At 36.8% G+C, this 15635-nt stretch overlaps 1 long non-coding RNA gene across 1 annotated transcript in view; it reads left to right on the plus strand.

Annotated features, from left to right (window-relative positions):
- Positions 1-15635, plus strand: part of LOC131080823 (uncharacterized) — a 47088-nt gene that overhangs the window by 10434 nt on the left and 21019 nt on the right. The window contains exon 2 of the long non-coding RNA XR_009114221.1: positions 15151-15201. This is a non-coding gene — a long non-coding RNA (uncharacterized LOC131080823). The remainder of the gene's footprint in view (positions 1-15150; positions 15202-15635) is intronic.

Raw genomic sequence — 15635 nt, forward strand, 5'->3', positions numbered from 1 at the left:
ATGAAAAATTATTTCCTTGGCTGCATGGTGGGTGTCCAGAGTAAATTATTTCATTGAACCAGTCTGTTTAAAAGTTTATGTATATGTCAGACAGATTTTTTTTTGTACTGAAACACTCGGTATCTATTTTTTGATGTCATATTGTAAAAATGATTAAAATATCTGAAAAAGAGGAAGCATCAGACAGTAACAGCCAAAGTCATGAATGACAAATGCTGCTTGCTGACATGGCAAGGATTTCTCACATGACTGTCAATAAGGGGTTCATGGTCCACACTTCTGCAAGGTGGTGCTGTGAAGCTCAACTGCTTGAGGAAAACAGATGTGAATGTATCATTCCAATTTTAAGAAGTGCAGCTTTTTGGAATATGTGTTTCAGGTCATTATATTAGTCTTCCAGCATGGAATTTTAGAGGAATAGCTAAGTTTACTGAGTTAGAGGGTTGTGTGTTGGCAGTAGCTCAGCTCATATCAATGGCCTTGTATCAGTGTAAAACATATGTGAGAATGGAATCATGATCCTGATATGTGCTCTGGGCTCAAACTGAAGAGTGAGAGGAGAGAAACACATTTATATTACTGAAGGGCAAAATATTCTGTGAAAATGTGGAGTATTACTGTGAGGAGCTACAGGTGGCTGTCATCATTCTGACGAGACACATTTTGACAACACTATACAAAATATGAGAGATTGCAAGAAAAGTAGTTCCCAAATTGTCAGGCACAAGGAGGGAGTATTTGGAGGGTGGGTTTTTATAGTTGTTTTTGACTATGGGTGAGTGAGTGAAAGGAAATGACAGAGATGTACTAATTTATATAGCTATCTACCACTGTATCCCAAAAGGCCAATAAATAAAAGGAATTAACCCAAACACAGTATAGAGCACCTACTCCAAATGTACTAGACCTCCTGCTAAGAGCCATAGGTTTTTGTCTTTCATAAATTCTGGCAATGTTCTCTGTCCTCTCCTGCCAACAGTGTCTGATTGCACTGAAATATTTTCCCCTCTATTTCTCCCTTTCTTTCTCTCTTTTGCCTTTCTCTCTTCCTTCCTCTATGCACACTTGAATCTGTTATTTCTCTGTTGTTAAGCAGTAAATCCTAGACCTTTTATTGAAGTGATATAACCAAAAATTTCTGGTGAATGATTTATTGTTCTGTTCTTGCTGAACATTGCTGACTGTTATCACAGTAAATGTAAGTAGTGTCACTGAAGTCAGCAGATCTATGCAGAATTAATCAGTATGGATTCTGGTCCTGAGAGTCATAATTGATAAAGTCGTTTGTGTGCTTGAAACAAGTCGTGAATGGATGCCTCAGTATAGGTTCCTTAAAACTGGCTTAACTGTACATTTAATTAATTTTAGAGGGTGTCACCTTCACACAGAGCAACTCAGCTTCAAAAGATATTTGGTCTTGGTAAAGGTATTTATATAATGTGATTATTCATAAACTTTATTTTTGTTTATTAGTATTAGATTTTTGTCTGTGCTTTATATTTTGTGTATTAAATACCAGGCTTTTAAAAATAAGTAGGTTACCTTGCAGAAGGGAAAACAACAAATAGCTGTAGTTTCAAACACCACACTGTGCTGTATATTCAAAAATGACACGGGGTTTAAAAAAACAGTAGCCTATTTTCTGTGAAATGCTTAGATATGAATATATTTCTATTTTATACTCATCTTTAATATGAGAGAGAAAGATACTGAGAAATACTTAATGATAAAACTACTAAAACATTATATTCAAATATACTGACAAGAATCTGTTCTAATCTCTTTTCTTCCTTTCTTTTATATGCTTCCTCTTGCTTCTTCTCTCTTTGTATATTTTAATGCAATACCTTCATCCCATTTACACAGTCTTCCATAATCTTTTTTCTTATATACTTCTTGCACTCATTTTCTCTCTCAGCCATTTATTTCTGTCTTTTTTCTCTTCTATGTATTCAGTATTTCTTTTCAGCTTCTCTTATGCTTGTGCTACTGGCTTCCTGTAAGCATCTATATTGTTAGACTCTTTTCCATATTCTAATTTTACAATCTATTATTGCTCTTTGAATTCATTTCCCAAAGTATTGTTTCAACTACTGGAAATACAGATAAAAGTTCAAGGATACTGCTTCCTTAAACAGCAGCTTTCTTAAGTTACCAAGAGCATTTATTAGTGAAGATCAAGATTCCTTCCTTGGCTGTTCCTACAAGATGGAAGTATTTCCCAGTCTCTTTCTTCCCACCATTCCTCAGAAAACTGTCCCATTAATGGGATATCTACCCAATTTTGGACTGACTGCTAAAATGCAGATGGATGGATGACATCTGAAATGCAGATGTGTATATCTGGGCTGCTTATTCCCCTGGTATGGTCAACAAATAGAAACAGGTGATTCTAATAATGTTTTCTATTGAGTCTTGCTCTGGATCTTAGAGGTAAGTTAGCTGATTCACATACTGATAGTTATTCTTTTCCCTGTTCTGATGTAAATTTCGGAGGCTATGCGAGATAAACCTTATTTCTGGTATTTCTCAAAATGTGCTGGTAAAGTTAATTCTCTGTTTGACTTCCCAGTTTTGTTGGGTATCCCCTTCCCTAAATCTGTTTTTGTGTCTAATTTGAATGGAAGTCATAGCTTTTATAAAATTTCTCTGCTAGGCACTTGCTATTTGTAACAAGACATACTTAAGTTGTGCCTTTGAACCCATCAAGGAAGGGCTCTGATGCAAGATCTAGTCCTTTCAGTCTGGGGGTGAAGACATTTGCTCCCAAGTCCTAGTAAGCAATCATAAGAATGCCCACATCTGTCTCCATGTCTTTTCCTTCTAGCAGTGCAGTTTTTCTGACCCTGTTTCCATCTTCACTTTCCCCCCTGTATCTCTTGGTGTTTCCAGTGGGACCACAACAAGCTGGACGAGGGCGTCACTGCAGCAGTGGGATCACACTCTCATGTCTTGCTGCAAGATGCATGTCTGCATGTGTGAGGGCAGGCTGTGTTCTGACTCCCCCTGGCCCCAGGGAGCAGAGAGGTGCAGGCAGGGGCTGCTTGCCAGCTTTGTGCCTGGCAGAGACCCAGGGCAGTGCTGAGGCTGAGGCTGAGGCTGAGGCAGCATCTCTGCAGCGCTTGCAGCCCCTCTCCTCCCATGGCAGTGGCACATGGCTGAAAACCACCACCCCCTTCCTGCACCCAGCTGCTGTCAGCCACAGGGGATCCTCCATATCTGAAAACAACCTGCCACTACAGCCCTGCTTGTAAATTTTTAGTGCAACACAACAATTACTGAATTATTCAGGAGGATTGTGGTATACTTAAAGTCAGGAATTCACATACCAGTTCCTATGAAGGGCTCTGAGACCTACCCTACCAACTGTTGCTGTAGAAGGACTTGCATGACTCAATGTCTTTTTTTTTTTTTTTTTTTTTTTTTTTGACTGCTGGTCTGTTAAAAACAGAGATGATATTCTGGGTTCTTCTTTTCTCTCTGCTTGTCTTCATTAATGCAGTGCTCTTCTGCCTTTGTCTCCTTTCTTGAGTTATTGTCTTCCAACATGTCTTAACAAGTTTCTTTAAAGCTATGAACCCTTTGGGGCCAGGGACATGTCTTGTTAAAACTTAAGAAGTGGTGTAGAAGTGATTTTTACTATGCTAGAATGAAATTTAAATATAGATATGAGATATAATAAAGCTCTGCACTCACATACAGTTGGAAATTTACACTTGAGAGCAGAACAAGGGGCACAGTCTGCAAAGGTTGGGCTCGCTAACTATGTATTCAATAATTAGTAATAATCTTCACACTATAAATGTAACTGATAAAACTTCACCATAAATTTTTGATGGAGTTTTTTTTTTTTTTTTGGTTGGGTTTTTTATGTTGTTTAAAAGGTTTGGTTTGTGATACATTAATGAGAACTTGTCTAAATTGCTTATTGATTAATTAACTTTATGGATCAGAATATGCATATTTTCTTCAATCTGATATTCATTATGGAAAACGCCATTGAGTAGTTAACTTTAATATAGTAACTGCTACTGAGCACTTAGAAATAAGGATGTAGGTGGCATGTCTTGTGAGTTACCAACTGGCATTAATTATGAGGTTGAACTTTTGCAGTGAAGTCCTGCTACCTCAGTGGTTTTAACATAGAAACCATGTCTCTTATGAAAACATATTTTTAAAATGCTCATGTGAATTTTTCTCCCTGTTGTATTTTTGGACACAGGATATTAATTAGAAAACTTTAAAATTGTAGTTGGTGCAAAGAAAGATGAATAGAGGCAAGCTTAATATATAAGAAATCTGAACTGTTTCTATAGGCTCAAAATGAAAAAAAAAAATGTAAAGCTCAGTTATTAATCACATGCATTTTTAACAATAAAATTTCTAATTCTTCTACTATTAGGGGAACCTTCCACCAGACCAGAACCCTGTTTAGCCTGGCCTTGAACACTTCCAGGGACGGGAATTGGGCTGGATGGAGATGCAGGGAGTGCAATGGAGACGTGGCTGCCACAGGACTCACTCAGACATTGTTCCTCACCACAAAGCTGCAGGATTTCGGGGCTCTTCTTGCTCAACCCACACAGTTTTTTCACTGCTGGTCCCTTCCACCCTCTCTGCTTTCCTGAGGTCCCTCACTGTGACCAGCCAGGGGTGCAAGGGCATGGCTGCTCACAGTGAGGGCACAACTTCTCTAGTAAACCAGTTCCAGTGCCTCGCCACCCTCTGAGTAAAGAATTTCTTCCTAACATTTAAACTAAGCCTGCCCTCTTACAGTTTAGAACCATTGTCACTATCTGCCATATAGAAAGTCACTCTCCCTCTTTTTCAAGCCCCCTCAAGGTACAGAAAAGCTGTAATAAGGTCTCCCCAAAGCCTTTTCTTCTCCATGCTGAACCCCAACTCTCTCAGCCTTTTCTTACAGGAATGATGTTCCAGTCCTGTCATAAACTTGGTGTGTCTCCTATGGAGTCATTCCAACAAGTGAACAACTTTCTTTTTTGTTTTAAGGAAAGCATTTTCCCCATTTTTATCTTAACTTACTGTGTTTTAACTTTGAACATTTGCTCACTTGCTTTTTATTCCAGCTGGTTAGTAATAAGGTGAACATAAATGTAAAATCTGAGAATTTGGAGTAAGAAGATGACTATGAAACATACACAGTTTTTATGTTTCCTGACAAATCAGATGGAGAAATAAGTAAAGAGGGAAATGGACTTGATTGCCTGAAATGAGAACGGAAATGAGTAGTTCAGAAATATTTCACCTAAGTAATTGTGTCAGAATTACTTTTCTTACAGCAGCACTTTGCCATTGAGAGCATTCCACATTCAGCCCATGACACAAAATTCTAATTATTGTCCTTCACTGTTTGACTTGACAGTTTCTACTTGATTAAGCTATAACAATGGATGAACAAATTGTTGACCAGGAGTTAGTGGAGTGAAGACATACAAGGCTAAACAGCACAGGTGTCTTTAGTCAGAAACAAAAGAAAAGGAAATTGTTGTAGTGTATTTTATAGTAACAGTTTATAATGCACCGATGAACACACAAACATTTTTAAAGAATTTCGTATACTTATGTACAATTCAATTATCTGGAAAGCACTGGATTAGCAGTCTTGGCAACTACTAAATATTTACCCTACTCTGATCACAGCAATGTTTGACTTCTTAAGCATTCCCTGCAGCTGCAGATGCCCTGTCTTATTACAGTGTTCCTCTCTTTAGCATTTTCTAATGCAGTGCCAAAGACACCTGTGTAGCGTCTATGTACAGGAAAAAGAGGATCTTTCAGAAAACTCTGCATCAGCATGATTTTATTTGTTGGCCCCTCTTTCCCTTCCCACTCAGCAAATCAACTGGGCCATCCTCCAGGACAATGGCCCGGTTCTTGTTCCTGACTTTTCCACCCTGAATGCTTCCATTATTTGTGTTTCTACAGCATGGAGGAAAAAAAAATATGAAATATTCTTGACTTTCAGCTTTGTGTGTCTTCCATGTAAGATGACTAAGGAATGGGAGTTAACAAGAATTGTATTTGGACTGAACAGTATCACAGTTAGTCTTCAACACCCTGTATTGATTAGTCAGTAGGCAGATGTGGATTGCATTCTGCCTCAGGTAAGCATCCCCGATATGCACTTTTACAGATTTGTCTTGGAACAATGTCAAAGTCAGCTCTATAATGGGTGAAGAGCCAGGCTACAGGACACACTGTGAGGTAAAAACCACAAATACAGGAAAAGAACCTTAAACACAGGTGAAGGACTTTAATTCTTTGCTTGTTTTTTTTCCTTAAAGGAAGTTTAAGGCAGCCCTGTGAAGATTTCTTTTTGTGTAAAAAACCTGAATGGACAAATCCTGTCTTGGTTTGCAGCATTCCCTTGAGGAGCAGATTAATTATGACATCCTTTGGTTGATTTTCTGTAAGCTTAGGGTGATACACCAGTTCTACAAATTAATTCAAGGGATTTCTAGCGATAAACCTGTCTCTTGATTATGTTGACTTTCTTCCAATCTTCATCTTCCCTTTTGACTTAGCAGTCAGTTCTTACTCCAGACCTGAAGCTGGATGAGTTGGTGGAGCCCTCTGCATGATGCCTTGAGCAGCTGCTTTGAAGAACCACAGGGCACTGAGAGGCTGAGCACTAGATCCCAGTAGCCTTTTGTCAGTTCTCTGGCCATGAGCTCCATGAGTCACAGTGAAGGTATTTTACTGTACTATATTTCAATTCCCTTAAAAAAAAAAAAAAATTACACAATACTGTCTCCTAAACTGACACTATGAAGGAATGCCTTCCTTTAAATCTTCTGCTTCCTACATATCTAGGACCATTTATGGACACACACTTCATCCACATGACCAGTCCAGAAAAGGACTTTCTGCCTCATCACTGTTTCCTCTGCCTGGCCTGTGATGTGGCTCTGGGTGTCTGCAAATGGAGCAGCTTTCTAGTGTTTATTCAAAAGAGACAGTGATGAGGGTAACCACAGAGCATTTTGGTGTGTCTTGGTCATGAGAGGTAGGAGACTGGAGGGTGAGTTAGTGTTCAAGAGCTCAAGTGAGATGAATCTAAAGTCTGTAGATAAAGAAAGTCTTTCGTTTCAGACGTCACCACCAACCGGCCTTTAGAAGACAATGGGAAGGGAGAGGCAAAACTCACCAGCCCTGGTTTCTTCCTCTCTGTCAAAGATGCTGGTACAAAATTAAACTGCGTCTCCCATGCAGTGATACAGGGCAGATCTCTCAGATATATCCCAGAGCAGGTTTTTTGAGGTGTGCTGTAAGAGCTTACGGGAGAGATACAATGTCTGAAGATTCCTTGTTTTCTGAGCTCTGGATGTGCTTGGCATATCTGGTATGATCATGGAGGCCTGAATAGAACACACCTTATGGGGTTGATTTTTGGAAGTGGTTAAAGCATAGCATCACATAGTCACAGACAACAAAGATAATGTACTGTTCTCTATAAAACCCTCTAAGCAGTGATTATACAGGGATAGGGATGAAACACAATGGACAAGGTTGCTTGAGTAATGAATATATGCATCCTCTTTCTCTGAGAGGGCTGCCATTCAGTTTGAATTAAATGTTCTTTTTCCCTATTTTTCCAGTATTTGACACATTTCTACCACTGCCAATGTATGTGTCACTTTGTTCTCTGTTTTAGTTTGTGTTATGATTATCTCTTTCATAGGAATGAGGGATGGGGAGTGAAAGTAAATCACTGAAGTTTAATTTCATGAGGGAGAAAATGTCCAGAAGCAAAATGTGTATGAAGCAAAATGAAGCAAACTTGCATTATTTTATCCCCACCACCCCCTTTTCATTGGATCTGTTTATTTTTAAATAGTCTTTCCTTTTTGCCATTTTACTCCACTCTCATGTAATGTATTTATGATACTACATTGAATAAGCATACCTTTTTCAACAATAGGTTTGAAGTGTTTCAAATGATGTTCCAGTAACTATATTCCATAGACACAAAGATGTTAAATTACTTTGCCAAGTTAACTAAGGAGAGAACAATAATAAAAATGAGAACAGAGAACCTTTTTCTTACTCTATTCTTCAATGACAACCTGTGGTGCTTTTAGTACAGAACTGTGACAATGGATGCAGAAAAGCTGGGATATGTTCATAGATGACATTCAAGAAAATTAAAATTATTTGTAATAGAAAGAAAATGAATACCCTGACCTCTTATACCTTTATGCACATGAAATTTTATTCATGGGAGTAATTTTTCACAACTCAATAAAGTTATTCATTCGGTACATAAAGTTAAGCATAGATATGAGTGCCTTCAGGATGAAAGCATTGTGAATAATATTAACATTATCAGAGTTGTTTTCTGGTTTTTTTTTCTGAGATCATACTCTTGACTTTTGCTTGTAATTTTTTGCTTTGGTGTTTTTTGGGTTTTTTTTAAAATTTGTTTTGTTTTGTTTTTGTTGCCCTTCATAAGGAACTGTTATAAGGGAACAGCTAGTCCTTGTCTTCTGTACTAGGTGAATGCAATTTGATCTGAAACAGATGAAAACTACGAGTGAGTTGAAAAATAAAATGCAGTATGAAAATCCATGAATAAGGAAAAGTCACAGCATACAGTTAAAACAAATAAGAATCAAAGCCTTTGCTGCCTTGTGTGTAAAGGATAAGTTTTAGTTTAAGTACACAAGCACTCAGCTTTTTTACGAAGCTCGCACTGATGTGTTTTTGCTAATTTGTCTATTTGTACTACTTTAATATATTTTGCAAAACATTTTTCAAGGTAAAATTTGATATAACTAAATTTACCTTTGAAAAGATTAAATGTAAGTGGTTTAAAATGGGTAGTTTTAAGGGAACACCATCTGGTACATGGTTATTAAAAAAAGCCCATGAAAATATTGCATGACAAAATTAATACACAGCTAAATTACCATAAAAACCTAAATTAACAAGCCATTTCAAAATGCTGATTATGATTAATTTTCTACATAAGTTTGCATAATTTTGAATCTCTGTTATGACCCCTGGTGAGATGTAAAAGAGATTTTTGTAGGACACAAAATATAGCAATATTTGAGGGGATTAGTAGTACTTGAGGGGATAAGAACCAGTAGAAGTCACTCAGCATTTTTTCTATCAGGTTACCCTATTAATAAACATCTATAATAATGAAAGAATTGCAAAATTGGATTTTTGAGGAGGTTAAGTGGGATTTTTATAAGCTCACTTTTTATGAGAGACTTAGAAGTACACTGAAAGTTATGACAGATATGAAGTTACTAGGCATTAATGTTTAATCTAAAATACTGATCAAAATTTTTTGGACATTGCATTTTTGTTGACATTTCATATTATTCTTGCCTTGGTCACTGAAATCCCATTGCTCTATATATGTGGTGAATTATGAACAGTCCCTGTAGTATTAGGCTGATTAACTTAATAGGAAGCTATCTGCAAAATAAGCAAAAATAAATAAATAAGTAAGCAAAGTGCACAATCCATCCCTGTCAGCATTCCCAAGACATTAAGTGAAGGACAGTATTGCAGTTTCTGAGCGTCAGCGGTTCTGGTTTTGACAAGGTGCAAACTTTGCTTTGACAGAGATAGTCTTCAAAGCGATACAACAGTTAGCAAATACCCTTATATGTTTGGATTTCTAGGAAATTGAAGGTCAGTTGTTACAAACTGCTTAGGGAGACAAGCTGACAGGAAGATAAAGGGAGAACGCTCCGGGAGCCGAAAGATGGAGGCCTCCATCCATTCTGAGAGCAGCACATTCCAGCAGGGAGGCTGAAGGTGTGTGCAGTGAGACAGGCAGCTGCTGAGGCAGGCTTCATGAAACTAACGCCATTTTTTCTTCTTGCATGGCAGCTTAACCCATTATTGTAGCACAGGCCTTGTTCAGTTGTTCAGCATTTGGGAATGTCATGCAAAAGTATCAATGTGATGCTGCATAGGTAAAAGCCTGATGCATGGCTGATCATAGCTTTCAAGGCAAATTTTATTAAACCAGTAAATATTTGGTCTGTTCAGAAAACATGACTATGAAACCTAGTTAATAAATGATGCTAGCAAAATAGAGGGTGAGAACCTCTCTGGAAGATTCCAGGCAAAATTGGGTGTCTGGTGTCACCTACCCACATTCCTTTTTTTCACCTTGTCTCCCTTACATCAAGTCCTAGAATGGGATATCTCCCTTCCTTGGGCTCCTCTTTTTTTTTTGGCCATTCACCATAAGGGCAGCCTATGGTGAACTACTTTGGATCTATGTTTTAGATGGCTGAAATGAGGTAAGATAAACCATGTGCAAAGTTCATCAATTCTCTTTCCATGGTCTTCTCTCCACTCTGTTTTTCTGTCTATCTATCTATCTATCTATCTATCTATCTATCTATCTATCTATCTATCTATCTATCTATCTATCTATCCATCCATCCATCCATCCATCCATCCATCCATCCATCCATCCATCCATCTATAATTTCTATGGATCTGAAACATAGACTTCACAGGTGTGTGTGTTTATGACATATACAAGCAGATTTGTAGATTTTTTAAGGATGTGATTCAGCCTTTAAAAAACAACTCTCATTTATATGTGCTATATCATGTCTGCATATGTGAGAATTTGAAAAGTAAAGAATCACCCTTGTCCTTCCCACAAAATTTAGAAATTCTGTCAGCAAATGTTTTAACAGTTCCCTAATCAGCAGCCTTCTTTCTGTTGGATCAATGGTTAACTGCTCCTCAACTGCTGTAATAAAAATTTGTAGTCTCTCCCCAAACTGTCACAAGTGTTGTGATCAACACACAAAGAGTTTGCTGAATCTCTAAGTAGCAGGGACTCTTTTAAGTCCTGATTTTCCCCCACAGCCCAGCTCACAGATAAAAATATATAGCTTTTAAATTAAATATACAGGTAAAGTACATGAGTGAGAAAATATTTGCAGCTCTCTGGTAAAAATAACTCTTTCCTTTTTCCTTTGCTCTTATTTTAATTGCTTTAAAGAGGAGACAGGACTAGGGTTGCCTAACCACTTTTGAAGAGGTGAGCTCTGTTTTTAGGGTGTCCTGATGGCTGCATTGTCATTATGATTGCACAAAGGTTTAAGAGCAGGGGTGAGGCCCCCTACTTACCACCTGGATGATATTGTTTACACAGTTAAGATGAACCACAGATGAACTGCATAGCCCATCCCTCTGTACTTCAGTCTCATAAATTCAGGAAGGAATAGTGTCATGGTATTTTTGCTTTGTAAAAAGGAAAAAAAAAAAAAGCTCCGATCCATAATTTGTTTAGGGGTAATTTTATAGGAATTTTGGCCTGGTTTAGTCAAATTGTGAATTATCTTCTGGGCTTGAAGTTAAAAAAAAAAAGGCAGGTGTGGCTCCAAATGCGGCAGGAATTGGCTACCATTGCAGTTAGAAGGAGCTGAGAGCCAAGACATCTGCTTTCACATCAGTAAAATCCTGTCTAAGAGGGAGGCATGAGGCTTAGAAGTGCTGAAGTAATTGGTAGCTGGAGGCAATGCATTTCTTACTCTTCCAGAAACGGCATGCTCATGTAAGAGGCAGAGCTTCTGGATCCAGGCACCTGTTGAGTTCTGAACTCCACACAAATTTACAGAAGCAATGTGGTTTCAGTTCTGTAGTTTTAATTATTCTTTCCTACTGGTGACAGCATGATGCAAATTCCTGAACTCAATATTGTTCCAGATGAGGAAACAAACCAGTATGATAAAATGCCTGTGATATTAATATAAGGATTCATAAGTAACACATTTCTATATTTCAGGTTTCATGACTTGACCCCAAATTCACAAAACACCCTACTTTTTGAAATGTATGATTTCTGGAAAAATCAAGTTCATTTAATCCTTCCCACCCCATCACCTCCCCATCCCCATTTCTACAGTGGCTGGGATTTCTCTGTGTCTGTTTTGTTAGGGCTGGCTCTGATTTTAGCTGGGCTCTGACAATCCTTCCTCTTAGCAGCTCATCTCTGAGGAGGTTACTCATGGTCTGCTCCAGTTTCTTGGGCATGGTCACAGATCTTGGTCTGCTCACCTGACACTGCTCAGTGTTCACTGCCCACAGTGTTCACTGCCCACAGTGTTCACTGCCCACAGCCAGTCAACAGTTGGACTTTTACATAGAAATGAGGAAGTTAAAACAAACAAGATAATTTTATTTTCAGTAGGCTGGAGAATTCCTTAAATAAACTAGGTCTTATATTTTAGTTACCAGGAACAACAATTTTAAGTATTTGCGGTCATTTCAGTCTCTTGTGTTTTTAGAATAGGATACATTGGATGCAAGTCAGTGTATTGCATGTTAACTTTTAACATAAGCCCTTGAAAACATCTTTCTTAGTGCAAACCTGATACATGGACTGTTAACTTTGACAAAATAAGCAAGTGGATTTGGTATGCTTTATAAAATTATGTCTGGTTTCTCATTTATTGCATGATGTGCTCTTGACCTGCTAAGACCTGATGGCTGCCCAAGGGAGGTGATGTTGGATTCACCAGCAAGTTGAAAAGAGCTATAGTTTTTCAACAAATTAGTGATTCACATAATTATTTATCAAGGTTTACTTATTTGCAGCATCTGATGGCTGATCTTGCGTACTTTTTTGTTGTTATTTTGGTTCTAAATGTCTCCTTTTCTTCCATTTCCTTGCCTTGCCTCTTATGTTTGTTCAAATCAGTGCATACAAATCCTCACAATTAAAGTCTATTTTAAAAACATTCAGAATATTTTTTTTTCAAAAGATGTGCACTGCTGTGTTAAGTTGTTTTTTACCAGCCTGTGATTATAATTATAATCAGTGATAAACAATGCCAAGTGTGGACTACAGGGATGAAAGAAGTCCATCAGTGTATTTTTTAACAGGCATTTTAGCACACAAGGCTTTTGCCTTTACATTTCATCTGAGATTTTGAATTACAATTAGGAAATGCATAATAATTCAGCAGTACAGTTTACCAGTTCTGCCTGTTACAGTCCTATTCATATACACACAACTCATGCTATCTTACTCTGTTCTGGAAAATAAAGTGAATATTAACAAATTTTAGTGAATAACTTAAAATAAATTCCGTTAGAATTATTTGTTGTTCTGGGATTTTGGAACATTTATGTGGCAAATATCCATGTTTTTTCTGTTACAGATGAACAAACTGCATTCATGGTTCAGTGTGATCCATTCATTGGTTCATGGAGCCCAAAGTCCTTCAGGAAGTGTGACAAATCCACATAATTTCCCTGAATGCTAGGTTGTGCATGTTTTGTATCTGATTAAGTTGAAAGATGTGATAAAGAAATGTAGAAAAATCCTCATGTATAAAAATCCTCAGACAGCTCCCAATAGCTACATATCTCAGAAATCTCTGGAGCATTTTGTTATTCAAAGCAAAATTGGCAGTAATTTACACTCAATAAATTGGTTCCAGATCTGCCTCTTTCAGATGATATCACAAGGACATGATTTTATGTGAGATTCCCTTACCTTTTGTCAAAGTGTGTTATTTTTAAGAAATTTACCCTGGCAAATGCAGATGATAAAGAGACTCCCTTGCCTTGCAGAGCGTGAAATAATGCAATGGATCAATAGTTCATGTACAAGCTATGTTCTGATCAAATAAAATCATAATTTTTTTCCCGAAGATTTTTGAAAAATAAGGTTCTGGATTCATGGAAAAATCATTACATATCTCATTCATAATGCACTGATAAAGGCTCCATTTTCTACAAACCACAGTCTTTACAGAGAGGTACAATAAGTTTTGATTTGTAACCAAAGAAAAGTGAAAATTATGCCTTTTAGCAGTCATGCCTTGATTCTGAAGTAGTCCTTTGTATAGTTTTACATTCATTGCTACTTAACAGCTTTACCAAATAATAGGTTGTTACAAAAGCGACTAATTTGGTTTAGGATTGTTTTGAAGGCAGCTGTGAAGAAATAGAACTTATCTGTCTGTAAGCTGTAAATTCGTAGAAAAAAAGTGGTTTAAAAAATAACAACAGAAATTGTAAATAAATATGAAAGTGGGAAATCAGGAAAATGAATATCTAGACTGAAAGACAAATAGTTTTCTTATGGCAGCATCACTAGACTTGAAACTTTAAAGCAAAAATATTTGAAACATTGAAACAAAAAAAAAAAGGAAAAAATCACTGGGAAAAAGATAGCTTAAATAATGTAATATTTCTTTTATATTTTGAACTTACCAGCTCTGTGGTTATGAATGGTTGTAATTTTAGGAGAAAGAAAGGAAAATGTGCATGGTTCAGATGATTGTGGTATTTTTTTGTTTGCCTGTGTGTCTGGGAGAAAAATGGTCTTGTGAAGTTGCTCATATCTCTATACATTCTATTATTTGAAAGGAAAAATACTTTCAGTGGAATGCATTAAAGAGGTCCATAGACACCCATTGCTTGACTCCAGTTTAAGCTGCAGTTGCAGGATGAGGTCAACAACATCTTGTACCTCTGGTACAGGCATACTTTGTGACTTGAAATCAATGAAGTATTGGAAGCAGCAAACATCTCTCCTGTCCTTATCTCTTTCTATAAAGGAAAGCATCAGATGGCTGATAAAGGTAGTGTTTTTATTATTTCTGTCGGCTTGGTGCCACTTGAGGAAATTCTGGTTTTCCTATTGCAGTGTAATTTTAACTGACTGTAATACCTCTACTTTAGGCCTTTATTACTTGTCTTTTTTTTTTTTTTTTTTTTTTTTAATTTCAGAAAACCTTGAGGATATGCAATATTAAGCTATATTCCTGGATCTCAATATTTACGTACTCTGTTTCCTTAATCTAGGGAAAAATAAATGAGCTTTGCACTTTTTTCCTAGTTACTGGCAAAGATATGTTTGTAGAATCTTTTTATCTTTTTCTATCACAACATTTTGATAAGTCTTGCTGCTAGAATATAATATTCTTGCCCCTTTTTTCACTTGAAAAATATTTATTTGCATGTATTTGTCTTTCTGTTCATATTAGAGCGCTGCAGCTAGACCTTTAGTTGTTGACATTCTGCTTTATGGAGCTCCTCAGGAACACATAAGTTCTATTACATAGATCATTGTGTAAGACTTCTTCACCTGAAACAAAACTGATCCTACTGTTCTTTGTGTTTACACAGGCTATCCATAGCTGTCTGAAGATACCTGGTATCAGAACTAACAGTTCAAATGTAAGACATTCTCCATTTCATGTTAGTCCTAAATATAAGAATAATGCCTATTTACATGGTACTAATTTAATTTTCCTTTGAGATGCTTTGTGAAAATTATAAATTAACTTTTTCCTGGTCAAAAAAGGCATTTATATTCAGGTGTTTATTGTTTTTCTTGTAATAAATAAATAAATAAATAAATAAATAAATAAATAACATGGAAACCCAAGTTCTAAATCAAAACATTAAGAGAGTAATGAAGCATTTGTTACCTGAAAGAAATCATAGTAGATTTGTGCCCTTGTTGCTCTGAAGTGCCAAACATTTTATATAGACTTACAAGGAAGTAAAACCAAATACTAGAACTTTTGAATACTGAAAAATAAACTGTTTAAAAATAGCATGCAGATATGGTCAGTTGATGAAACTTTTGGTTCACCGTGTCTGATTAT

Source organism: Melospiza georgiana, chromosome 3 (assembly GCF_028018845.1).
Source record: "Melospiza georgiana isolate bMelGeo1 chromosome 3, bMelGeo1.pri, whole genome shotgun sequence".
In the NCBI taxonomy this organism is placed as follows: domain Eukaryota; kingdom Metazoa; phylum Chordata; class Aves; order Passeriformes; family Passerellidae; genus Melospiza; species Melospiza georgiana.